The sequence below is a fragment of the Protopterus annectens genome, chromosome 2.part0 (assembly GCF_019279795.1).
Source record: "Protopterus annectens isolate FY-2018-M chromosome 2.part0, PAN1.0, whole genome shotgun sequence".
In the NCBI taxonomy this organism is placed as follows: domain Eukaryota; kingdom Metazoa; phylum Chordata; order Ceratodontiformes; family Protopteridae; genus Protopterus; species Protopterus annectens.
In genome coordinates, this window is record NC_056728.1 from 523,483,363 (window position 1) to 523,511,197 (window position 27,835).

Sequence of the window (27,835 nt, forward strand, 5' to 3'; positions counted from 1 at the left end):
TCTCTAATAACTTTGAAATAAAATCTCTAAGCAGCATAATTCATTGTAAAATAACATATGATTAGTAAAAGTTTATTTCTCAACTATTAGTGGCACTGTTTGTACAGTTGTAAATAGTTGAGTTCAAATGTTTCATTTACTTCTTATATTATCTACTGGTTACCTTTTGTTTCCTAATATTATGTCTATATTACCAAAGTTTATTTAGATAAATGTGTTATTGTGCTACTAATGTCATTTACTATACAGTAGATAACCAGTTTTTTTTCTTCTGTCATGACAGGATGATATAGGCGATTTATGTTAAATGTCTGTATAATGTTTTTCATTTTCTTTCATTGTATACTGTTTTTTTTTGTCATTGTTTTTAACATTTAAATCCGAAAATGCAATAAAATATAAGTAGGAAAAAAATTGATGTTTGTATATATAATAATTCAGTAGTGATTTGAGTGGAGATTAGGCTGGATATTTTGTTGGAAAAGTTGGAGGTGACAGGAAGTAAAAGGTAAAGCTGATTTAACTGCTGGGATATTAGCCATATTCTCAGATTTTTAGTTGGTGACATACCTCTCAACTGTCAGATATTTGACAGAAAATACCATTTTTCTCACTTTAGCAGGGTACAGTGAAAGTGATTCCCTTATGTTATGATTAGTTTAGGCAGCTTTATCATCGGCCCAGTGTCCATTACCATCATTAGAGCCACTGACACACATGTTTGGTATATTTGTGAATTATGCCTGGGAGCATTAAAACTAATAGATAGTGAATCATTAGGTTGCAACAACAATTCACAACACAAGGAAGAAGTAAAGAAGTGCAGTGCGACTATATGAACCACATGTAAATTTATACTTGGTTTCTCTCTGAATTTGTTAGGTTTTTTAGAATGATGTATTGTTACATTGTCATAAATGCAGTGTATATGCCTGAATCTGAACTTTGCTACAGCATTGCTACACTGCAATTATTATACTGACATTTCAGATTAGCTGCAGCTGCTTTCTCTTGCATTTGCTGGTGCTGATGCAATGCCACACATTGCTAGACAACATGGTGTTTTTCTTTGCAGATTATAATTATAATTTGCAAAAATATTCTGTCACACCCTTGTGATGTTTCCATGTCTAGTTTGACTAACTACTGGATTTCTGTTTTACAGTGCTGAGTTAAGTGCTGGCTCCTATTTGTTTATACTGTACAGGCAACAGCAAAGCACTCAGCTGGTTGGAGCAGATTTTCCTTGACACTCTATAGAGTTGGATGTAGCAATTTATAGATAATCTGGAAGCTTGCAGGCAGCTGGTTTTATTTCATCCTTGGTTGTATCTCTCACTTGAACAATTGCTCCTGCCACTTGTTTTCCTAGGCCTTTAGAAATGGAGTTATGTATTTTTGCAAGCTCTTTAATTTTTTGATCAGCTTGTTGTGAGCGTTTAGGAAAAAAATTTCATGTGTATTTTTTGAACTGGGTATGCTTTCTTACTTGTGTAATAATTACTAATTGTTTAATAATTAGTGATTTCTCAAATGAGGAATTTTCTAGACATTTGCATTGAACTATACTTTCTTTATTTCCAGTTAATAATAATTGCTTGTTAGTTTATTTATTTCAGTTTTAGTCAAGTCAGAGTGCATATGGCACTGACGTTTTATTAAGCTGTCACTTGTATTGTCTTTTTATAAGAGTTTACAGGTTATCAGGCATTTGTGACTATATTTGTAAATTGCTTAGGTATAAACACTTATGTAAATAAATCTAATCTTAGTTTGTAGAACACAGCTCATTTTTTGCTGTCTACCCTACAGTTACCTAAGCTATGATACACTGCATTTATGCTTCAGGCCCAACCAGTTATTCCAGAAGGATATCAAATAATTACAAATACTTAAAAAGAAAATACTAGGGCACCAAGAAATTCTAAAATGCCAATACCTTTTAAGGATGCTTCAGAATTCTAAATGTTAGTTAAATTTGCCATGCTGCTGTTTTAACATTAAATTGGTATTTTACTGTCTTCATTGTATGATTGGGTGGATTAAAATGCAATTTCTTTATTTATGTAATCAATTATCGACTTGCAAAACATTTATTCTGACTGAAATATGGCCTAAGACTGCAACTTGACACTATTACGGAGTTACTGACATGCTGAAGACAAGAACTAAGTGTCCTACTAGATGCTGTTCTCATTGGTTAGTGGTGTATATGTGTCTGTGTGGGCACATGCTTGTGTGGGTATGTGCATGTATGGGTGTGCGCGCACGCGTGTGTGTGTGTGTGTGTGCGTGTGTGTGTGTGTGTGTGTGTGTGTGTGTGTGTGTGTGTGTGTGTGTGTGTTTGTGTATGTGCATGTATGTGTGTGTGGGGGGGGCACATGCCTGTGTGGGTATGTGCATATATGGGTGTATGTGTGTGTGTGTGTGTGTGAGTGTGTGTTTGTGTGTGCACATTTTTGTGCGAGTCACATGCCTGTGTGGGTATGTGCATGAATGGGTGTATGTGTGTGTGTGTGTGTGTGTGTGTGTGTGTGTGTGTGTGTGTGTGTGTGTGTGTGTGTGTGTGTGTATGTGTGTGTGTGTGTGTGTGTGTGTGTGTGTGTGTGTGTGTGTGTGTGTGTGTGTGTTTGTGTGTGTGCACGCGCGTGTGTGTGTGTGTGTGTGTGTGTGTGTGTGTGTGTGTGTGTGTATGCGTGCACATGTTTGTGTGTGTATGTGTGTGTGTGTGTGTGTGTGTGTGTGTGTGTGTGTGTGTGTGTGTGTGTGTGTGTGTGTGTGTGTGTGTGTGTGTGTGTGTGTGTGTGTGTGTGTGTGTGTGTGTGTGTGTGTGTATGTGTGTGTGTGTGTGTGTGTGTGTGTGTGTGTGTGTGTGCACATGTTTGTGTGGGTATGTGCATATGTGTGTGTTTTTGTGTGCACATGTTTGTGTGGGTATGTGCGTGTGTGTGTGTGTGTGTGTGTGTGTGTGTGTGTGTGTGTGTGTGTGTGTGTGTGTGTGTGTGTGTGTGTGGGGGCACATGCTTGTGTGTGTATGTGCATGTATGTGTGTGTGTGTCTGTGTGTGTGTGTGTGTGTGTGTGTGTGTGTGTGTGTGTGTGTGTGTGTGTGTGTGTGTGTGTGTGTGTGTGTGTGTGCACGCATGTGTGTGCATGTATGTGTTTGTGTATAGTAGCTATCTGCCTAGATGTTGGTTGTTTGCAGTTGGTCCAGCACAGCTGGCACCCTCAGATCAGTGGGACTGCTTCATTGCTGCCTTCCTGCCAACCTGATTTTCATTGTTTTCTCCAAAATGTTATTACATTACAGGTGGATAGTCATCTGAATACAGTCAATGTGTGCAAACAGCAAGGCTGCCAGAAGGAATATCACTTCCACTCCCTGTGTATAATAAAGTGTAACTGAACCATACTGGTCTCAGAGATGCTATGAAAATGTTTTAGATGCATTTTATTAAATAATATAGCTGCAGTGCACTGATACAGAAATGCTAAAAATTATTTTTTCTTTTCTCCTAAGATTAAGTGGCCTCAGCTTTTATTACACAAATTAAGATAGGTAGATATACCTGTCAACCACTCTGCATTTAGCTGACATTCCCTAATTTAGTCCAAGTTTTAACATCTGTTCCCCTGATATGATTGGCCTTTTGATAGTTCTAATTAATTTTGTTTCAGTGGCATATTGGTATAGCCAATGGGAGATGAGTTTATCAAAGTAGAAATGGAGTCAGCAAACTCATTTCAGGCTTCAGGCTACAATATGCCTTTGTCTGTTGAATGAGCAACAACACAGTGCAACTAGAAAAGCAGAGTGAGTATCAAGCTGCCTATGCTACTGGTTCATTGATCTAGCTGCACTGCATTATTGGTCCACTCAGCTGATCAACAGTGCAGTGCTTCTAGAAAAAAAGCCACTCGTCCATTCATCACAATGAGGCTAAAAGCCCTAAAATCTGGCACTATATGTCATTCTTGACTTGTAGTATTGTAACAAGGAGCTTCAGTAAAGCTTTTTGCTACACTGTCACAGAGTTCTATAGTTTTTAAATTCAGCCTTTTTCTCTTTGTTTCTCAACTTAGTGCTCAGGGAGTGGTGTTCCATTTCTCAGCCATCTGGTACAATTGGTATAGGCCAATGCTATTTACATTCAGTTGTAGAAAGAGATGGTTTTAGGGGCAAAGCTTCAAAAGGCTTTGACCAGGTAAAATGAAAATGTTTTCTAGATTTACTGCAGTTTTTGATTAGACATATTGTGAGAGACTGTACTGTATTATCATTAATCGTTATTAGTTAATGACCTAGTAACAGTTACCAGTGAATGAGAAATCAACAATGCAGTGAGCTCAGATCCAGAAGCCTGTGCAATTTTCATTTTTGGCAATGTAAATTTAGTTTTCAAGTACATGATCTGCAGATGTCTATAGATCAAAGTAATTACATTACTTTCTGTAGTGAGGTAAGACATGAAAGCAACAACTGCTGCTGCTTGATGGGCTCATTATGAGATGGAAAGTCTTGAACCTAACTAGCTCGTTGATAGAAATCTGGGATATAGGTTCCAAGAAGGTTGAACTTACCATAAAATGGCATCAGTCTGCTAATTAGTTCACTCACTTGCAATCTATTGTTGAGATCCTTACTGTACCCACAAAAAAGTCTTACAATACAGTATCCAAGATGGTCAGTACATGGAAAAATGCAACCATTCAGAACGATGCAGTTCCTCAGAAGTTCACATTATTCTATTAAACAATTTACCTGTGAGCATCCTGGGATCCTTTCTAGATCAAAGGAGAATTATAGACTATACCACTCAAAAGATCATTTCAGGGAATGACTGACCTCCCCAAAAGGAAGTAGTTTGCCCTGAGCTGACTTCACCCTCTTGACCTATGAGCCATGAACTAATTTTGCATCAAATATTTACTGCATGTAAACAATATTTCACTGTTCAGTGTTGTATATTGGAACAAGCTCAAAGTCTCATTTTAGGTCTTCAAATGTCTTGTCTTCAAATAATGTTGAATTATATATCCTAATACCAAATGTCTGGTCCACTCTTAAAGAACCTCAAACTATTTATTTTACCTTTTCTAATAAGAAGTGAACTCCACAGTAATTATGTTTTACAGTGAAAATAACTCCTTTTAATTATAATTGCATATCTAGGAACCACAATAAATCATTTTTTATTCCTTCATTTTATTCCTCTTTAACTTCAATAGCTATATTACATGCAAATAGCAGCCTGTACTTTACTATGCATACATACAGTATCTTACAGCTTCTGTTACAATTCCTTCCCTTTGCTTGAATAATTTGGTTAGTAAAATACCTCTGCACTCTTCTTAACCATTTAAGTTAATCACAACTGTAAAAATAAGCAGCTGTACAATAATCAATTTGAGATATGGTCAATATCATACAAAAATGTCAGTAAAATTACTTTATCCCTACTAGTGATAGTATGTAAAATGTCCATTATCACCATGTGACATGTTCTAACAACAGCCACAATATAATTTTTAAAAATAAATTCTTCAACTATTAACACACAAAGATTTCTTACACAGGGTACAGTTTCTAAGATGTTAATATCAGGATCATATGCGTAATATGGAGTTTTAGCTCCAAAATGAATGCCTTTTGATTTTTTTAAAGTTAAATCAAATAACATTACTTTTTACCCAGACATTAATGAGTCTAAGAAACCGTGTAACCTAAACTGATTGGAAACTGTCAGTTACTCTCTAATTTCGCATTGCACTGAATGTTCTTGACATGCTTTCACTTTATGTATTTTAGTGTCACTGAAGGTTTTTCTTCCTGGGGACACCACTGAAAATGGAGCTTCCTAGATGGGCATTAACAATCAGCAGAAGTAAGTAAGTAAATAAGTAACACTTGTCTGTTAGCATTCCCTGCTATTGTATGTAACATAGCTTTAGTGACTGCTTTTTACTTTTTACTTATTCATCCTTCTGAGCTGCACATTAACAATTAGCATATACATTAATTGCTCATAGTGGCCTTAATCTTCTGCCTACCTGGGAGATGACATGTCAGTAACCTGGGAGATGACATGTCAGTAACCTGGGAGATGACATGTCAGTGCTTTTCATGCTCTGCACTGACATGTCATCTCCCAATAAAATATATATTTTTGGATCATTTTGCTACTCCCGGTTTTTTAAAATTGTTTTTCTGCATGGCACGATATCCCACAATCTTCTCAGAAGTGGAATGCATAACAATATTTGGTATATATATATATATATATATATATATATATATATATATATATATATATATATATATATATATATGTATATATATATATATATATATATATATATATATATATATATATATATATATATATATATATATATATATATATTGTATACCAAATAAGTGTCTAGAAGATTTGGCCAGATGTAATTATTTTTTTAAGAGCCTTGGTGCAGATTTTAGATGTCTGCTAATTAACTAGTATGATTGATGATGCTGTTAAAAATAAATGTGGTGCATTGCTGGGTATTATTTCAAAGGTCCTTTACATAAGTAAAGCATGCCTTATGGTCACCCTTCTTTGACATTGGAACTTTTGGTTCATAATCAGCTATACAGGACCTGGACTTACTCGTCAGTTTTTTAACACTTTTGAGAGAGATTTTATCACACCTGAGATTTTGATCTTATCTTTAGAGCTGTGAAGGGACTACTGCAGTACTGTACTCTAGCCATCACAATCTGGCCAAACCCCTTTGGTGACTTTTGCCTTTGGTGTTGTTGAAAGAAGATAAATGTGCTACAGAAAGGGTATGGTGTTTACAAGGCTAATGACCATAAAGACCTTTTTTAAGTCTAGCCATGCATCCCAAATCTCTGAAAAGTCCTCATACACTTGATAAGTGTAAGCTGGGGCTTAGGAGATGAAACATTTACAAACAAGGGCCTAGGAAATGAACCATTTAAAGGCAGCCTGTGTCCATTTCAAGCATAAATGCCAAAACATGGAAGAATTTCCTGTTTCTCAACCAATTGTCCAAGTTACACTTGAACTGGGTTAGGGAGAAACTCTGTTCACATGGATGTGGAGTCTGTTCCAGGAAAGCAGTATTCTCTGCGATACATACCTGTCAATCCAGCAGGTCCTATTTATATCACAGGCAAGGTTTAAGTCTTTAGAACATAGTATAACAGCAAAACACAGCACTGCGGGAACCAAAGACCCTTCTGTAGAAAATGTAAGACTATCCAAACAAACAGCAGCTGGGTCACCACAACAAACAGCATAACATTATTTATTAGGAACAGGATAAGCACTTTCAGAAAACAATTTCCTTCATCAGATACTACCATTAATTGACATGCATATAACTATATATACTACTTTTAAAATGTCATAAGCCAATCAGTAGAATTCAAATGGACTCTGCAATTTCCTGGTGAATTACAGAACAGCAGATGTCATTTCCTGATACATCATAACACATTTTCAATACCTATAAAAATGCATATGTGAAAACACAAACTAAAATATTTATAAAATATATAAAATATGAAAGCATATAAAGGACAGAACCATAACAAATAAAATTGTGCAAAACTTCATAAATGTGTTTAACATGACCAAATCAGTCTTCAAGCTTTCAGCCTGGCTTATGCTTTTTGTTTAGGTGACCCTGCTGCTGTTTGTTTGCATAAGTCTTTAGAACATGTAATTCTGGTGCTGCTTGTTTTGCAGACATGCAGAAGATCCATCAAAGTAGGGTCTGACAATGCCTTGTATTCCAGGCAAAGATCTCTCCTCAACAAGCTGTAGGAGACAGAATACAGGGCTAGGGCCTTGGCATGGTCTGCATAGGACATATTACTTACACCCTGTATTGTTTTCGTGAGGAACCTCTCTGGATGCTCCATATGTTGAATATGCCTGGTTAGGTACATACCAAAGGGGGAACTGTACTCAATGATAGGTCTGATGAATGCCAAATATGGTGGAACAATGTCTTCCTTGGACTTAGAGGCCAAACCTTTGTTTATAAGTTGCATAGCATAAAATGATTTCTTCACTACTGTAGACATCTAATGGTCAAAAGCTAGATATTTGTCTATGTGTGTCCCCAAGTCCCAGTGTACTGGGTCAACACTTAGGGGTGTGTTATCATTATGATAGTTACCAGGGGTGGATGACTTCCCAAAGGATACTATTATGCATTTCTTGGCATGTCTTCCTGTGTTGTCCATTACCTTACTTGGATAGAAGGAAGTTTCTTTGCTCACCAGTGGGAGTGGGGAGCCTTGAGCAGCCTACCTGTCCCTGTAGGAAGTGACCTCAGCACAAGAAGCTGTAGTAATTGGTTGTTTTGGACCATTTCTAGCTTTTTTGTAGTTCACTGTTTAAAATCCATGTTTGCACGGCTTTGCGCGGTTGTGCGCATAGCGCAGTGCCAGTTAAACAAGGATAAACTTTTTCTGGCTCCACCAAGTCTGCTCTCCAAATTTTCCCTTAAGGAAGCTCTACTCTTAGTATAACCAGACTACTCACTATATTATAAGCCTAGCACTTGTTCTCAATACTTCTCTACTAAGTAAGCACTCTCGTACTAAGTAAAGCACTACATCTACTTACCATCCCTGTGAATATCCACTTCCCTTAAAGGTACAGCACTCCCTTATACTGTTCTAGCATGTCGAGTGGTAGATTACTGGCGTCGTCTCCAATTCAACTGGTCAATCTGGGTATCTTGAGACAATGCTACAATTGTCTCATATACACAGACAACCCTCTCCTCCTCCCAACAAACACAAATACATGTGAGAGATGCAACTATATAGCCAAACTGGAGGCTGAACTCTCTCAACTCAGGGCTGGCATGACCAGACAGGAGGAGATGGCAACCACACACACAACAATCCCAGTCCCACATAGACCTACCACAACTGCAAACCAAACACATAAAAACACAAAGACATACTCGGAGGCTCTAATAAAAAACTTACCAAAACAACAGAGGCTCCCAAAGCAGATATCCAAAAATCCACCACCTCAAAACAAAACACATGCAACACATACTTCAATAAATCAGTGTGTCAACCAATCACAGCCCTTAAGGACAAACACCTTGCCTGATACACTAGTAATAGGTGACTCTATAGTCAGACACACTGATGTCCTGCTGACCAGGCTGAACAAGGAGAAGGTGACTGTGAGCTGTCTATTGCGAGCTAGGATCCGCCACATAACACACGCACTCAAGTCACTCCAAAGCAAGTACAAATATGACTCCGTCATTGTCCATGCTGGTGTGAATGACCTGAGACGTACCTCCCTGGTCTACAAGAAAAGAGACATAGAGGAGCTCTCCGATTATGTAGCCCAGGCTGGCATGACCCTGACCCTGAGCAGCATCTTGCCCTCACCAAGAATGATACCACAATACAAAGACAAGATGATCAGCTTTAACAATTGGCTCAAGTACTGGTGTCATTCTAAGGGGATCCAATGTCTGTCTGCCTGGGATGACATGTTGGACAAGCCACGCTGCTTCGCAAGGGATGGCTTACACCTGTCACCACTGGGCTTCCGGATATTGGCTAAGGCTCTTGCCACCCCCATAGTGCCTTTTTTGGCAAGGCTCAAAAGACAAACCCACCTCCTTAGAAAACACAAATGGAAAAAAAACTAAGAGTAATGCTGCTCAACGCCATAAGTCTAAATCTCAAGATGCAGGCACTTGATGCACTCCTCAGCATGGAGAACATCGACGTCTGTGCAGTAACTGAAACCTGGTTCAAGGCTCCTGAGAGCACCGCAGTGCTACCAGGCTATACCTCGTATCATGCTTTTCGCCCCCAAGACCCGGGCCGAACCACAAATGATGGGGGAGTGTCCATATTCATCAAGGACACCCACACCTCCAGGTTAGTAGCAACACATGAAGCATCAGAGACCATACAGGTGCAACTAAACATAGGGAAAACTGCTATACAACAGGTAGCATGTTACAGACCACCCTCCCAATCTCAAGAACCCCACTCAGCCTTCCTGAAGACATTGGAGGATATGAATGTATCACAAAATACCATCATACTGGGAGACTTCAACTACTCAAATATAGATTGGGCACATTATTCTAGCCCTAATACCCTAGCCGAAAGGTTCCTGGAATTCATAAATTCAAATGCACTGGAACAACTAGTCACCTCTCCCACTAGGGGAGATAATATACTAGACCTGATCATCACAAACATGGGGACAAAATGCTCCACACCGGAAGTATACCCCTCACTAGTGAGATCTGACCACAGACTAATCACCCTGGATATACATATCCAACCTCCACCCCCAGCACAAAAGACCACAGTGAAAAACTTCTCAAAAGCAGACTTCACTCTTCTTAAGACTGAGATGGTATCCTTTAAGCCCACTGTGCCAGTGGATATCACATCCCACAATGCCGAATCCTTCACAAATGCTTTCTATGGACATCTCCAAGAATGCATGGATCATGCAATCCCAAACAAATCCAAGTCCCTCTCCACCAAAGTAAGCGTCCTGTCTGGTGGACCTCAGCCATAAACAAATTGTATAACAAAAGAAGGAAGCTACTGCATGTCAGAGCAAAATCCCATGAAGGGAAGACATCTCTGATCAACATTAGCAGAAAACTACGTTCTCTCATAAAAACATCCAAGGCCAACTTTGAGAGAAAAATCGCTAAGGACACTAAAGATAACCACAAAGCCTTTTCAGCTATGTTAGAAACCTGGGCGGACACCCTCAGATATGCTCAGAGTTGGTTCAAAACAACAAAAAATACACTGAACCCACAGATATTGCCAACATTCTGGCTGACAGGTTCAGTGCAAATTTCTCCCCTCCTTCACCCCCAAAAGAAGAAATACTTATCCCAGCTGAATGTAATCTCCCTGTCATCTCAGATTTCCAAGTGAGAACCGCCCTAAACAAAGCAAAAAACACAGCATCAATGGGACCTGACGGTATCATGGGTTGCGTGTTACGTGAACTCCAAGAGGAGCTAAACCCACACATAAAAATGCTATTTAACCTTAGCCTTACTTCGGGATATGTACCCGAACACTGGCGTACAGCAACAGTGGTCCCACTCCACAAGGGGGGGTGCCTCTACAGACCCTGGAAACTACCGCCCCATAAGCTTAACTAGCCTGGTCTGCAAAGCTATGGAAAGAATCATTATGGAACTCATAAACAGAGACATAGGGGACCTACAGACACTTGACCCCACCCAGTTCGGCTTTGTAAAGGGCAGATCCTGCCTTTTAAACCTGGTGGACTTTTTCTAAACAGTCACTAGAGCCATTGATGAGGGCAAAACAGTCCATACAGCATACCTGGACTTGGCTAAGGCCTTCGACACAATACCCCACTCAGGCATCATAGATAAGCTCAACAGCTTAAAAGTAAACCCTTATGTCACTTGATGGGTTGCAAACTGGCTAAAGGACAGAACCCATAAAGTTAAAATCGCTGGAGCAATGTCAGACTCAAAGCCAGTCATAAGTGGTGTCCCACAGGGATCTGTCCTGGGACCCCTCTTGTTCGGCATTTATTTCTCAGATGTTAAAGCAAACATGGGAGGGCTGTGGCTGACAAAGTTCACAGATGACTGCAAACTAGGCGCCATAGTCAATACACCAGCAGACACACACATCCTACAAAAAGGCCTCACAGAAACGGACAACTGGTGCCGGAGTCACGGCCTTAAACTAAATGCCAAAAAATGTATAGTCATCCCCTTTGGGAAAAACAAAGTACCCACAAATTATCACATAGACAGTAACCCACTGAATACGGAAAAAGTAATCAGAGACCTAGGGACCCAAGTCGACAGCGACCTCTCATTTGACACCCACATTGCCAAAGTGGCTAGAAAAACATTCTACCTTGCACACCTCATCATGAAGGGATTCACATCCAGATCCAAGGATGTCATTGTACCCCTATATTCCTCCCTCATCAGACCCATGATTGAGTACAATGCCCCATTTGGTATGTACCTCACCCGGCATTTGCAGCAGCTGGAGAGACCACAAAAGTACGTCACCAAGAGGATCAAGAGTCTCCAACATATGTCTTATTCTGCCAGACTAAAGAAACTTCAGCTCTATTCAGTAGCATACCGCCTGCTCAGAGGTGATCTCTGCCTGGCGTACAAGGCCATGTCCAATCAGGATCTGATGGACATGCTCCACCTCAAAAAATCCAAATCCATCAGGACCACGAGAGCTAAAGACTTAAACCTTGGCACAAGTATGAATAGGACATGCTGGAGGGATAGATTCATAACCCAGAGGCTTCCCATGCTTTGGAACAAGATCCCAGTTCGTATTAGGCAGAGCCCCTCACTGACTCTCTTCAAGAGAAATCTTGATGAGTGGATGAGAGATCGTAAGTTTACCCCAGGGGTCACATCTGTGTCACTGCTAGACAGGGGCACAGTAAACTAATTCTATTATATAAGGGGACCTTCATTGTGTCACTACTAGACAGAGGCACAGTATTCTAAATTTATTCTGTACATATTTTGTGCCATTTCACGGGGTGGCAAAAGTCACATCACTATGGCTAGGCTTACAAATGCCCCAGGGCAGATAGCCTAGTACTATACTATGAAACTATGAAACTATTTAATTTTAGTCCATGGCTGTGACACCAATTATTTGTCTGTGTCAGCCCTTGCTGGAGAAAATTTGTTTTGGTGGCAGATTCAATCTAATTTGCAATCATCTGCAAATTTAGTCAGCCAGAGGCCTTTGACATGTTCCTTTACTTCAGAGAAGTAAATGCCAAAAAGGACCAGTCCCTGAGGGACTCTTCTTGTGACTGTCCTCTTTGCAGTGGTGGACTCCCCAATTCTAACTTCTTGCAACCTGTCTGCGAGATAGTTAGCTATCTGCCAGGTGACATAAGGGTTTATACCTAACCTCTTGAATTTGTCAGCAATGCCCAAGTAATATATCAAATTCAAACAACTAAGAAAGAGAGAGAGAGAATTGACTGTTACCCTATCTTTGCTGTGTCTTGTGAGGGGTGTATTGCTATTCCACTCTATGGCTTCATTTTTATAAAATATATTACCATAATGAAGGGACTACTGCAGTACTGTACTCTAGCCATTATGACCTGGCCAAACCCCTCTGGTGACATTTGCCTTTGGTGGTGGTAGGTAATGGTAGTGGTAGGTAACGTTAACCATTTTTCCCTCATCCATTGCTTTGGTGACCTTCTTAAAGAAGTCTCCCTGGTTAAGTAGGCATCATCTGTCTTTGACGAAAACAAATTGGGTTAGGTCCAGTGTCTGAAGGATTCCTATGTCACTATTGATCATTTCCATAATAATTCTTCCCATGGCTTTGCATATGAGACTAATGAGACTTACAGGTCTGTAGTTTCCAGGGTCTGTAGATGGCCCACCTTTGTGCATAGGAATGATTGTTGCTGTTCTCCATTCATGAGACATGAAACCTGTTTAAATAGCAATTAAATAGTCAAATAGCAATTACAGAGGGCCTGATAGGTCATGTTTCATGCTATTTAGAAGGCATCCTGAAATGTAGTCATGCCCATTGATGCAGTGTTTTTGGACTTAGAGAGAGCATTAAGGACCTGCTCCCTAGTGATATCAGAGGGACTTATGTTTGACAGTATTACCTAAGGGAAGGTTGAGGGGGAGAGAAGGGTAAAGTTGGAGCTGAATTTATTAGCCAGTAGGTTTGATATGTCTTCTGGTTCAGTATAAGTGGCTCCATTAACAATCAACTCTGCACACAATTGTGTATTGCTTTTGAGGTTGAGGACATAGCTAAAGCAAGCCTTGTGGTTGTCCTTGTGGACATAGCTAAATAAAGCCTTGTAGTTGGCCTTGTCCTGTGAGGTCATATTTACCTCAAATTTGGATTTGTTCTCTATGTTGTTTACTTTAGTGAGAGTGTTTTTTATCCTGCTGGGTGCCGCATCTCCTAATTTTTGCCGTGATTTTCTTAAAGCCTAAAATGATGAATGAGGGGACAAAAGGACCAAAAACAGGAACAGATTTTTAAATGTTGCTCTTATAAACTTGAAAAAAAAATGCTAAAATAACATGATTTGTGTTAGTTTGTATTTTTTGATGGATATAAAGCTTGAAACTCAAATGTATACCATTATTTAGTAACTCTATTTCTCTGTGATTTTATAGAAAAACACAAACATTATATGGAACAGATGAAAAATACCAGGAAAACAACTGGAAATCTGAGGGGGTATGGTGTTGATGTTACACGCTGACCCTAAGTGGAAAATCTGGAAAAAAGGGAACATGGATGGATGGATGGATGGATGGATGGATGGACAGATGGAAAGACAGAATGATAGACTTTACAGCAGCCATTAACTGGAGGTTGTGCAGATTAAGACACTGTGGGATGAACAGTAGCAACACAAGCCACTGTGGATGTGATGTGACAACTAAGCAACATTAGGCAGGGAGTTTGTAAGATTAGGATTAATGATGGAGTTTAGTTTAAGGTAAGAGATGGGATTTAGGTTTAGAGTAGAATTTTGGACTTAGGGGTTGGGTTTTATGATTAGCATTAGGGGCAGAATTTTAACATTAGGGACAGGGTTTTACAATCAGGGTTAGTGATGGTGTTTAGGGTTAGGTACATTGTTTGAAAGAAATGATTCAGGTAAGTTAATGGTTAGCTACTATTCTGCATTTGGCAGTCTTGACTGCTAGCTGAATTAGGTTGCCTGTCAGCTCATCACTGTCTACTCTCCTCCAACACCTGTGAGAGGTTGATTGAATTTCCTAATCTGGTTCCTATTAGAAGACTGAAGATGCATTCTTTCGATTCCATCTTGGTCGAATTTAAAAGCCTGAAATGGCAAAATATCGAAGCAGCTTTTAAGAGAATTCTTTCCCTGGGAAATAATTTGCTTGGCCGCTTCATTACTTTGCCATTTTCGGCACTTTATTGCAGTCTCGGAGTTGGTATATTTAAGTAGGGTGGGTGTGTGTGTGTGGAGGGGTGAAGCCCCCCACTTAATGTAATGTTTAAAGTGTTTTGTTTTTTATTTTTTTTTGTTGGAACAGCAATTTTATTCCCTTCGGAAAAAAAATCGCTGTTCTGACAGTTCAACATTGTAAGCTTTCGCTTATATAGGGTTGATCACTGTTCACTTTTTAAGCATTTGGTGATCTAATATAGACCCTACTAATTTATATAATCACCTAGATGCCAGGTCATAGTAGTCTAAGAGCTGTAGATAACCACTGACTCAAAAATTCCAAAAGGTAGTTAAAAATAGGGAAAATGTTGCAAGACATATTTTGTTAGAAATAGGCATTGATGCCACAATACAATACTCGTATTGTGAACAACAGCCTTGGGTACTACAGTATTAAATACAGTCTAGAAAAGTAGAAATAGTGTAGCAAAGTATGTACTAAAGAGATATTCAAATATATCAAGCATGGAAATGCAATATGACCAACCAGTTAAGACATTACACAGTATATGCTATCTCAGCAAAGATAAGATATAACATAGTATTAAAACTATCAGCCATAGCTGGGAAGTACACAGTGGAGTACAACAATGATAGCAGTGCTAAGTCCATCATGAATAGTGGACAAATACTGTCTCAAACAACCTGCATATGCAGCCAAACAAAGTCAGACTTAGGCAGGTACTACAGTGTATGGTCCCCAGTGCAGCAAAGTACAGTAACAGCAGTTATACTTAATCTAGTTTCACTAGCTGACAGATAATGCTACAAATTGTTGGCACAGGCAACCAGGTAAAATCTGGTCCAGGTAAGCACTAGAATGTATAGTCAGGGAATAAGGCTATTGGTATAAAGTTATTGGTTTATGTATGGGGTTGAAAGGTTCAGGGACAGATTCCATGACATAAGCATAGTGAGAGAAAACAGCCTCTGTCATCCTACTCTTGTTAAACTGCACTGTGGAATTCATTCTGCCCCCTGGAATTAGATCATTCAGGGGTGAGATACACATAGTTCAATAACTTAGAACACCAATGTATTAAATTGAATAAGGGATACATCTCTTTGATTTAGTAAGATGTTTTTCTTTGAACTTTACGGATGTCTGGAGATTATCTGTATCTCTGATAACTTTAAATAAAGAGTTCCAGATAGCTTCAACAAGTTTAGAAAACTCACTTCCAGTGATGGCTAGTTTGAATGGAGGGGTATATGGAGTAGTGCATGGAGGACATTGTGATGAGTAGAGATTGATTTGAATTTGTAGCTTATTTTCATGGGTGTCTTGTATTGGAAACCAGTAAATTTTATTTAACATAGTGAAGTGATGTTCTTTGTTGAGGATGAGATGAATAAATCTTAATATTTTAGTCTCTGTTGTTTGCTGTTTAGTACAATTTTGATATGAAAGTCAGGAGATGATTTGCAAGGCATATTCAAGACTGGATAATAGTACATTGATCATTGGTTTATGTCTAGTCTCTGTACTAAGAAGATGTGGGATTCTGTTTGCTGCCTTCAATTGGTTGAGCTGACCCTTCTCAGCGAATCAGGAAGATAAGGGTCAAATATTAGGCCTAAGTACTTCTGATGATTTACAGTAGTACATTTGTGCCATCAGGTCAAGGATAGAAGTTTTATCTATTCTCTACTACGTTCCAAGCATGATTGGAGACTTTTGAATATTTACAGTTAATTTTTTGGACTGCAGTCAGTTCAAAAGAAGAGTGTAGTCACTTTGATGTGCTGAGCTAATTGCTGAAACACCTCTATAATGCCTTATAACCACAATGCCAGCAATATGAAGTAGTAATTTATTTGTGGTATGACCAAGAGACACCATAAATAAAGTTAGGAAATAGCAGTGGTCCAAAGATTAACCCTTGTGATACACCTGCATTGAGATGACTGATTTGAGTCAGTAATACATTTGCTGAAACCTGTCATGAACGATCTATTAAGAAGATAGTCTTTAAACAAGTTGCAAGCCTCAGTGCAGATTCTGCAGTATTGCAGTTTTTACTGTAGTGTAGTATAATTAATAGTTTCAAAGTCACTTTTGAGGTCCACAAATAGCATCTGCTTTTAACCCTTTGTCCATGTCATGAAAAATATAATTTGCAAACTAATACACTGCACTTATTGTACTGTATTTAGGTCTAAAGCCCGACTGTTGCTGAGGAAGAATATATTTCACAATTTGTTGGAAAACTATCCTTTCATATACTTCAACTGCAGGGTCAATTTCTGCAAAATGTTTGAAATCACTTGCTGTTTTTAGTAATGGAGTTTTGAAAGTTGGAAGATAGCTCAAATTAAAAAGAGTGAATAGCATTTTTGCATCAGACTTTTTGGGTTTAACACCTCAGCATAGGATAAAAAAGTGAAAGGTTATAGATATGAACTAATGGTTTACCAAGTCAAATCCAGTAACAAGAGTTCAAAGTATATTTGTCATGTTGCAATTCAGAATAAAAGACCTGAACATACTCAGTTTACAGCTTATAGCAGACAACAATGCAGAGATTACTACTAACAGTAATTCAGACCTACAAGCAACAATAGTATTCCCTTCTCTCACCAAGTGGAACTAAAAGTATCAATTTCAGTTGCAAAATTCACCATGGTAGAAAAGAGGGGTTTTACATTTGCAATAGCACACTCAGATGTATAACATATAAATAAAAATACCCACTTACCAGATAATGAAGGATTGTTATCCAAGTCAAATCCAGTAGCAAATATTCAATGCAAGTTTATTGGATACCAGTTTAGAAAGTAGAGGCTGAAACACACCAAGCTTAAAGGGAAACCCCCACTACAGAACTAAAAAATCTATTTTTTTTCACTCTGTCTTTCTTTCTGACCTATATTAACACATCAAAATTAATGTGACTGTTTGTTATAGAATTTAAATATGCAGGAGCGGCCTAAGGGTAACTGGTGCCCTAGGCAAAAAAGGGCTCAACGATCCCCCCCACACCACCCAATACCCCGAACATGGTCAACTTACACCAAATAAATACCAGAAAAGTGCCCCTGCTAGAGCGGTGCCCTAGGCAGTCGTATAGTTGGCCTATGCCTAAGGCCGGCTATGTTAATATGTTTTCTGCAAAATTACTACCACTTGGGCTTGACATATTAACGTTATCTTGTTTTTCTTGAAGCCTTCCTATTTCTCATAATACATTTTAAGCCTGTTTTATGTCATGCTTGTCATAAATATGTAGTGGTGTATTCCCATCCCATTCACATATAATGGTATTAATGTCAGTCACTGTCATAAATGCATTCTGTAACAGGACTGTTTCTTTTATTTCTTAAATCGTCCTCATTTGTATGTGTCTCAGGGCTTGTTTTACAGTGTACTAAGGGATTACACAGCTGCAACCAAAAACTATCTTATTGTAGTCCAAGATAAATTGACACTCCCCTCTCCCCACACTTTGGTAAATTTGTTGATACTTTACAAGAATTATAATAAACATATTTTCTGAGTTTTCTGTAAATGTCACAGATATATTTGATGCTACAATTAAATCATCTTAAAATGCAAAAAAGTATAAACAACAAACATCTAAAATGTAAAGCTTAGCATTTCAATACTGTGATGCTACTTATGTAAATTTGTTAAAAGAGGTGACAACTGCCTTTGAACCACTGGCTGATCTAATTACTCTGTTTTGCTGTGAAAGTCATGGCTGCATTGGAAGCATCTGCGTATCAGTTTAAGTTCTCTTCCTGTCTGCAATAAAGACAGTGGAAAACAGTTTTGCACCTTCACACCTCTTTTCATGGGATTCAGAAAACTCCAGGTAGGCTTCGTGAGAAGCCTACTCAGAGTGTACATGTGTGCGCAGTGATACAAGGCAAACAGTAGTGCTAATTACATATTCATGCCATGTGTGACAAGCCCTCTTTAACCCAGGGCAGTAACTAAGGAGTCTCAATCCTCACTACTCTCTCCGGTAAGGGAGTGTCACTAAAAGCAGGGATAGAAATACACAATTTCCCCTAAGATTACACAGAGAACAGGTTCCAAAACCTGGGACTGGACTATATGCTTCACTCCAGGTCCCCAAATGAGTCACCACACTAACCACTGCAGGACACTGTGTCCCATTTCTAGGTATCTGACACACTCAATCTTACATGTCTGATATTCACACATTCACGCACTCTTCGTAAAGACTGATGCATATTTACCTGCTATGTTTCTTTGCTCAAATTACAAGGTAACGGTTACCACCAGTCAAATACCACAATACCCTTCAATAGGGGTGTTCAATTATGTTGGGTAAAATAGATATGGAAATGAATGGTAATGTATTCCAAGCAGTGCGGCTTTTCAGAGTGCCCCTGGTGTTATCACAATAAGCATAAACACTCTTAAGTTAATAGAAATATTAACTAAATAATCTGCCACAATGAGAGGTAGTAAAACATTTAAAATAAATAAAAGGATTTAAAACATGTGAATACTGAATAATTTATCCCATTAAATTTCAGTTTCACACACAGGGAATATGCAAATAATACTGTAGGCTAGATCTCACATTGATTTTAGAGAACCTCTATCTATCTGTAGTTTCTGGACTATCTGAAGACTGACTGTCCCTATCTAATCTCAATAACTCATCAATGTAAGATTATACTCTTACTTCTGCAAGGCAAGATGAGAAATTATGACCACACTCCTCCAGGCTGTTGTCTGTCCTCAGCATTAAAACTACTCTCCTGGAAACAACTGGACTACTGCTATTGAACAGCTCCGGAAAACAACTACTGAACAATAACTGAGCAACTGGTTCAGAACCTACTTTTTATAGCAGATCATTTTCAAAAGTAACTGGAAGTAGCCATGAGAATTCTACTTTCATATCAGACTTTGAAAATTGAACAAACAGCTGCAGTGAAGATTCTATTCTCCCAGCGCTGGCACATAATGACATCAGATCTATGTCAGCTGACTATGGTATAACATACATTCAGAATTCTCTTTACAAAGAACATGTACATTTTGTCAGCCAGAAGAACACTCTTTGTCATTTAAACATCTTGCATAAATCAGAGGGATAATCAAAAGACATAAACTTATTTACAAAATTATAGCCAGTCGTGCTGGTATATGTAATACAGGGTAATTTAAATTATTTACAATTATTTACAAAATGTCAACAGTCATGCTAGCACAGATAACAATATCTAATATCCTCAAACTGCGCACCACATTTAAATGTAAATAAGCATGATTTTGTGGCTGGCAACAGGGTTACTGGGAAGAAAACCATGTAAAACAACATGGATAGCAATTCTGCTTGCATCAGAGCACAGTCGGTTAATGTGTTTGTGTGGAATGCCACAATGATCACAAGGGCTTAACATATAAGTTTCCATAGCTCTCAATCTCTTAGTGCAAGAAATGAACAAAGCTCAACATAATGTTGGTACAATGACCCAGAAATAGGGACTGATTCTACATATTTACATATTTAAACTTAGAAGTGTGCTAGAATAACAAGGTTTGTGTTAAGATACATTTTCTGAGGGATTGGAAGTCTGAAACTCCAATGTATGTAATTATTTAGCGACATCAGTCCTAAGATCATCCCAGTGATATAGCAGAAGACCACAAATTTCATAAGGAACAGACCAAAAGATATAAGGCAAAATTCTGGACATACTGTGAAAATCTAGACATTTGAGAGATATGAAATGTATATGGTCCAAACACAGTACAGGACAGTGTATACAATGCAGATTATTGTGAAATCCCATTTCTGGCATTCTGTACAGATGTTGTTTAAATGATATGCAAGAGTACATGGACTGCCATATAAAATAAACACTCAGTGGAAGTGTGTGTATTGAATAGGGACACAAAGATGAATTGTTGGAATGAACACGGGTAAAGAGGACAGGTGAAACAACCTAATGTACAGCAGATGAGGGCATGTCAATGGAAGACAGCTGTAGCAGCAACACTAATCACATATCAATATGGTACAGTAGGGACTGCACAGTGAAAATGTGTATTATGAGACTGTCACACCAGGTAATATAACAAAGGGGAAGATGTTTGTGTGAGATAATCATCCTTATATGAACAATGCAGAGGACATCTAACAGGGATGATATATAGAACTGGGGTAGTGTGCATTTTGTAATGTTGTGCAAATTGATTTACCTGAATATGACTGTAATCTCAGCAAAGGTCCCCAGCATGTGGGACACAGGTAAAGACTTATGGACAAAATTAAAAGAAGTATGCACAACCATGGACAATATCAGACTAATACCACCAGTAATCCTAAGTCTCTGACATAATATATGTGATTTAGAGTGATCATAGATGTTTCTGCACAAACACACTTGTGCAACTATTATGACATGTCTGCACTGTATGAGGGTAATCACGCACACTGTCCTGACATTATGATCAACACAGGCTAGATGACTGGTGTGCATGGCATATATATCTATATATCTATATCTATATCTACATATCTCTCTCTCTCTCTCTTTATATATATATATATATATATATATATATATATATATATATATATCTATACGTGTATGGGTTCCAGACACTAGATCAAATTTTCACTAATTTGAAATAGTGCATGGAATGCTCACTGCAGCGAAAGTGCACTTAATCGAAAGTGCACTTATGCGAAGTTCAGTACTACAAAAGGGTGTTGTACCGAACTTCCATGCAGTACTCACAAACCTTAGGGTTAGGGCATGGGTCATAGTAAGGGGATCCACTTACTATGACCCATGCCCTAACCCTAAGGTCCGTGACCACTGCAGTGCAGTGAAGGACATAGCAATGTCCTCCACTATGGTGTGATACTCACGGACCTTAGGGTTAGGGCATGGGTTAGAGTAAGAGGATAGCTTTGCTAACTATACCCTTACCCTAACTCGTGCCCTAACGTCCGTGACTATCGCACCATAGTGGAGGACATAGTGTGTTTTTTATGTCTTCCACTGTGCTGCAGTGTTTTTCGTAAAGTACACCTACGCAAAAGTTCACTTTTATTAAAGTGAACTTTCACAGAAGTGAGGCTTCCTATTACAAGTTCGAAGTTGTGAACTTTCATTCTTGTAATAGGAATCCATATCTATATCTATCTATATATATATATATATATATATATATATATATATATATATATATATATATACACATACATATACATATATATATATATATATATATATATATATATATATATATATATATACATACATATATATATATATATATATATATATATATATATATATATATATATATATATATATATATATACATATATACACATATGGCACAAATATTACCCATGCCGTTAATGTTGTCAAATAGCTATGTATATACTGTGTGCATCACTGCAATTGGTATCACACATGCATCAGGTGTAACAACTTGATTGGGTTTCTGCACCATCAGACAGTAATGTTTATGCCACAGATAGAATACCTAGGTATGGTCAAAAAGATGTGTGACAGCTCTCTGTGGCAAAGGTGGTACACTTCAGTTACAGATCACTGGAAGGTGTGTAGTGAGGTACATGAAGAAGGGTGAATTGTACTCAGTTATTGGTGTGATGAAGGCTGTGAACTATGGAGGTATTACGGCCTGTGATGTGGATGTCCTTCACATATTCAGTAGTTGTTTACATACAAAGGAGTGGGCAGTACCGTAGCCACATGCTGGTGGATGTTTCACATACCATGTACCACAGGACACAGGTCGCATACCTATTTGTCTAATTATAGGGTGTGATGTCCACATTATATTTGGGTTGTGTGTTTTTTTCTTGACATAAATCCCCCATCTTGTTGTGTCATTGCAGGTGCAGTCATAGCTGTGGCAGCAATCTTTTGTGTATGGTGATAATGTCTGTATTATACTAATATCACAGATGGAGTCAATGATTGCCCACAATCTGTAGTCCTTCAGACAGCTGTTTGTATACAGGATGTGTATGTTATTTGTGGAATACATGCATATGACCGAGCGACTGATAGTCGAATTGCAGTTTCCCTGAACTTAAATGTCGAATTTCCAGGTGTCGAACAGTCGAACTAGAATAACAAGATTTATGTTAGTATGCATTTTTCTAATGAATATGAAGTCAACAACTCAAATGTCTGACATTATTTAACCCAGAGGTGGATGAAGTATTGTTCTTCTCTGTTTTCTTTTTAGGGCTATGGCAGAAATTTGATGGCTGGTTAAAGAGAAGGCCAGTTAAAGAGAGACCAGATAAGAGAGAGTCTACTGAAAATATATAAGAAAATCATTTCATACTGTAGTTGAAAACTGAACTGGAAAATAATCTTGAGCATTTAAAACAGAATCGATTACATCATACAAAATCCTAGGGTTATGAGAATTTTCAGAGACAAAGTTAGAATAATATATACTTTTCGCAGATTTTACAGTGTTCTGATAAACTTTCCAACTTTCCCTCAAAGCAATTAAATATACATAAAGCTTACTCTTCTTCCACTGCCTTTCACATCTTCTACATTCCCTCCTTGCAGCTCGAGTAATATCCGTTACCCACAGATTTCTTACTGAACTTTTCTTTTTCAAACGCAGAGGGCAATATCCAGAAATATCCCTACAGGTCTCATTAAAACAGCTTAATAATCCATTCAATATAGACCATTCTGAAAAATGAATCATAGCTTCTTTAAATAATAAAGAAAACTTCTCAAGAACATCTTGATTAAAAAAAGTCTAAATCTAACTGAAACAGAATGATTATCTACACTAGAATGCAACTTAACATCAAATACAATAGGTTTATGGTCAGAAAACACAGCATCATGAATGCAAAGATTTTCCACAACAAGCCCAGATGATAATACCAAATCCAGCATGTGACCACATTCATGAGTGTCCCCATCAACACACTGATTTAAACTGAAACAATTTAACAGATCACAAAAATCTGAAACAAGTGGCTTATCTGGACAACAAACATGAATATTATAGTCCCCAAGTAATATAATCTGATCATAACGTAAAACATACTCAATCAAAAATTCGGAAAACTCCGATATAAAATCCTTATTATATCTTGGAGGTCTATAAACCACTGCACAAAGAAGTGGACTTAAATGTCCCAGTTCAAATAAACATAATTCAAATAAGTAGTTGCAGGATATAGTTGTTTTATTAGCAGATTTGTTCTACAAATAACTGCCAGCCCACCGCCACGTCTTGAAACTCTGGGCACACTAATAAGCACACAGTCCACCGGCACCAATTCATTCACAGCACTCCATTCACTAGATGATATCCAAGTCTCAGTTATATAGAATATATCCAACGCATGTTGCATAAAAAAACTCTTTTAAAACAAATGTCTTATTAGCCACTGACCTGGCGTTCACCAGTCCCCACTTTAAAGTTGACACAACTCCTGCAGCGGGCAATGCTTTAGCTACTGGTCTTAGATGCCTCGAATCCACTCCTCTCAAGCAACACCGTCGAAACCGTGGAAAAGAAGCACAATCCCCCATCGAGAAGCCAACAACGGGGATACTCCATGAAACTATAGGATCCCACGTCCGCCAGGACACCAAAGACCCAGGAAACAGCCTTCGCTTAACTCCCAGAACGCCAGAGAAAGAAGCCACTACTATCTTCAATTTGACTAACCGTCCTCCACGGCAATCCCACTTCTTATGCTTCCTCAGCCTCCCGCCAATAGAATACAATGGCGGGACAGTTAAAAAGTACTCTGGCAAAGGATCCAGACCAGAAGAAAACACGCTTCGATAAACACTTCCCCCAAACGGCAGTAATCCAGCAGAGACACCAATATCAATCAACGACCATTGGTCATAAGTAATTTCCAAATCCACACACTGCCAAACACATGCAAAAAGCAGCAAACACAAAGAAACTGGCAAAGCTGTCAGACGGCAAGCCGAACATACTGGCGCCATCTTGACTTTTCAAAAGGGAACAAAATTCAGTCCAAACACAGTACAGGACAGTGTATACAATGCAGAGTATTGTGAAATCCCATTTCTGGCATTCTGTACCGATGTTGTTTAAATGATATGCAAGGGTACATGGACTGCCATATAAAATAAACACTCAGTGGAAGTGTGTGTATTGAATAGGGACACAAAGATGAATTGTTGGAATGAACACAGGGAAAGAGGACAGGTGAAACAACCTAATGTACAGCAGATGAGGGCATGTCAATGGAAGACAGCTGTAGCAGCAACACTAATCACATATCAATATGGTACAGTAGGGACTGCACAGTGAAAATTTGTATTATGAGACTGTCACGCCAGGTAATATAACAAAGGGGAAGATGTTTGTGTGAGATAATCATCCTTATATGAACAATGCAGAGGACATCTAACAGGGATGTTATATAGAATTGGGGTAGTGTGCATTTTGTAATGTTGTGCAAATTGATTTACCTGAATATGACTGTAATCTCAGCAAAGGTCCCCAGTAAGTGGGACACAGGTAAAGACTTATGGACAACATTAAAAGAAGTATGCACAACCATTGACAATATCAGACTAATACCACCAGTAATCCTAAGTCTCTGACATAATATATGTGATTTAGAGTGATCATAGATGTTTCTGCACAAACACTCCTGTACAACTATTATGACATGTCTGCACTGTATGAGGGTAATCATGCACACTGTCCTGGCATTATGATCAACACAGGCTAGATGACTGGTGTGCATGGCATATATATCTATATATCTATATCTATATTCACATATCTCTCTCTCTCTCTTTATATATATATATATATATATATATATATATATATATATATATATATATATATATATATATATATATGGTTCTACCTGACTTCGTCGACAGCGCAGAAGACCGACATCGGAACTGAGCTCCAGAAGATCGGAAAGTGAAGAAGACCGACGAATCGCGAGTGGCAGAACATCGACAATGCAGAAGACCGACACGACGGATGACAACACCAACGCCAGGATGCCGACACATGGGGAAAGGCTGTGTGAGTATGCGTAGTGACGGACGTTAGGGTGCGAGGCAGGTAAGTGTGGAGATTGACGGTCTGGGGATAGGGGTGGGTTAAGTGAGTTAGGTTAGGGGTTTATAGGGGGGTTAAGTGAGTTAGGGTTAGGGCGATAGGGTGGGGTTAAGTGAGTTAGGTTAGAGCGATAGGGGTGGGTTAAGTGAGTTAGGGTTAGGGAGCCATAGGCGGGTTAAGTGAGTTAGGTTAGGAGCGGTAGGTAAGTGTGATAGTGACGGACCTTAGGGTTAGGGTAGGTTTAGTGTGGGCTTGTAAGGATTTTGGTGTGCTTGTGTTGTGTGTGTGGTTTGTGGAATGGGGATGTGTTTTGTTTTTAATTGTTATTGTGGTGTGTGCAGTGTATGGGGTTTCGTGTTTGTGTACCGTCGGTTATTTCGTTGTCGGTTATGTGTGGTTTCGTGTTTATGGACTGTCGAATATGTGGTGTCGGTGATGTGGTTGTCGGTGTTGTGTGGTTTCGACTATGTCAGGTAGAACCATATATATATACCCTAACCCATGCCCTAACCCTAAGGTCCGTGACTATCGCACCATAGTGGAGGACATAGCTTGTTTTTTATGTCCTCCACTGTGCTGCAATGTTTTTGGTAAAGTACACTTACGCAAAAGTTCACTTTTATTAAAGTGAACTTTCACAGAAGTGAGGCTTCCTATTACAAGTTCGAAGTTGTGAACTTTCGTTCTTGTAATAGGAATCCATATATATATAAATATATATATATATATATATATATATATATATATATATATATATATATATATGGCACAAATATTACCCATGCCGTTAATGTTGTCAAATAGCTATGTATATATTGTGTGCATCACTGCAATTGGTATCACACATGCATCAGGTGTAACAACTTGATTGGGTTTCTGCACCGTCAGACAGTAATGTTTATGCCACATATAGCATACCTAGGTATGGTCAAAAAGATGTGTGACAGCTCTCTGTGGCAAAGGTGGTACACTTCAGTTAAAGATCACTGGAAGTTGTGTAGTGAGGTACATGTAGAAGGGTGAATTGTACTCAGTTATTGGTGTGATGAAAGCTGTGAACTATGGAGGTATTACAGCCTGTGATGTGGATGTCCTTCACATATTCAGTAGTTGTTTACATACAAAGTAGTGGGCAGTACTGTAGCCACATGCTGGTGGATGTTTCACATACCATCTACCTCAGGACACAGGTCGCATACCTATTTGTCTAATTATAGGGTGTGATGTCCACATTATATTTGGGTTGTGTGTTTTTTTCTTGACATAACAAATCCCCCATCTTGCAGGTGCAGTCATAGCTGTGGCAGCAATCTTTTGGGTATGGTGATAATGTCTGTATTATACTAATATCACAGATGGAGTCAATGATTGCCCACAATCTGTAGTCCTTCAGACAGCTGTTTGTATACAGGATGTGTATGTTATTTGTGGAATACATGCATATGACCGAGCGACCGATAGTCGAATTGCAGTTTCCCTGAACTTAAATGTCGAATTTCCAGGTGTCGAACGGTCGAACTAGAATAACAAGATTTATATTAGTATGCATTTTTCTAATGAATATGAAGTCAAAAACTCAAATGTCTGACATTATTTAACCCAGAGGTGGATGAAGTATTGTTCTTCTCTGTTTTCTTTTGCTAGGGCTATGGCAGAAATTTGATGGCCGGTTAAAGAGAAGGCCAGTTAAAGAGAGACCAGATAAGAGACAG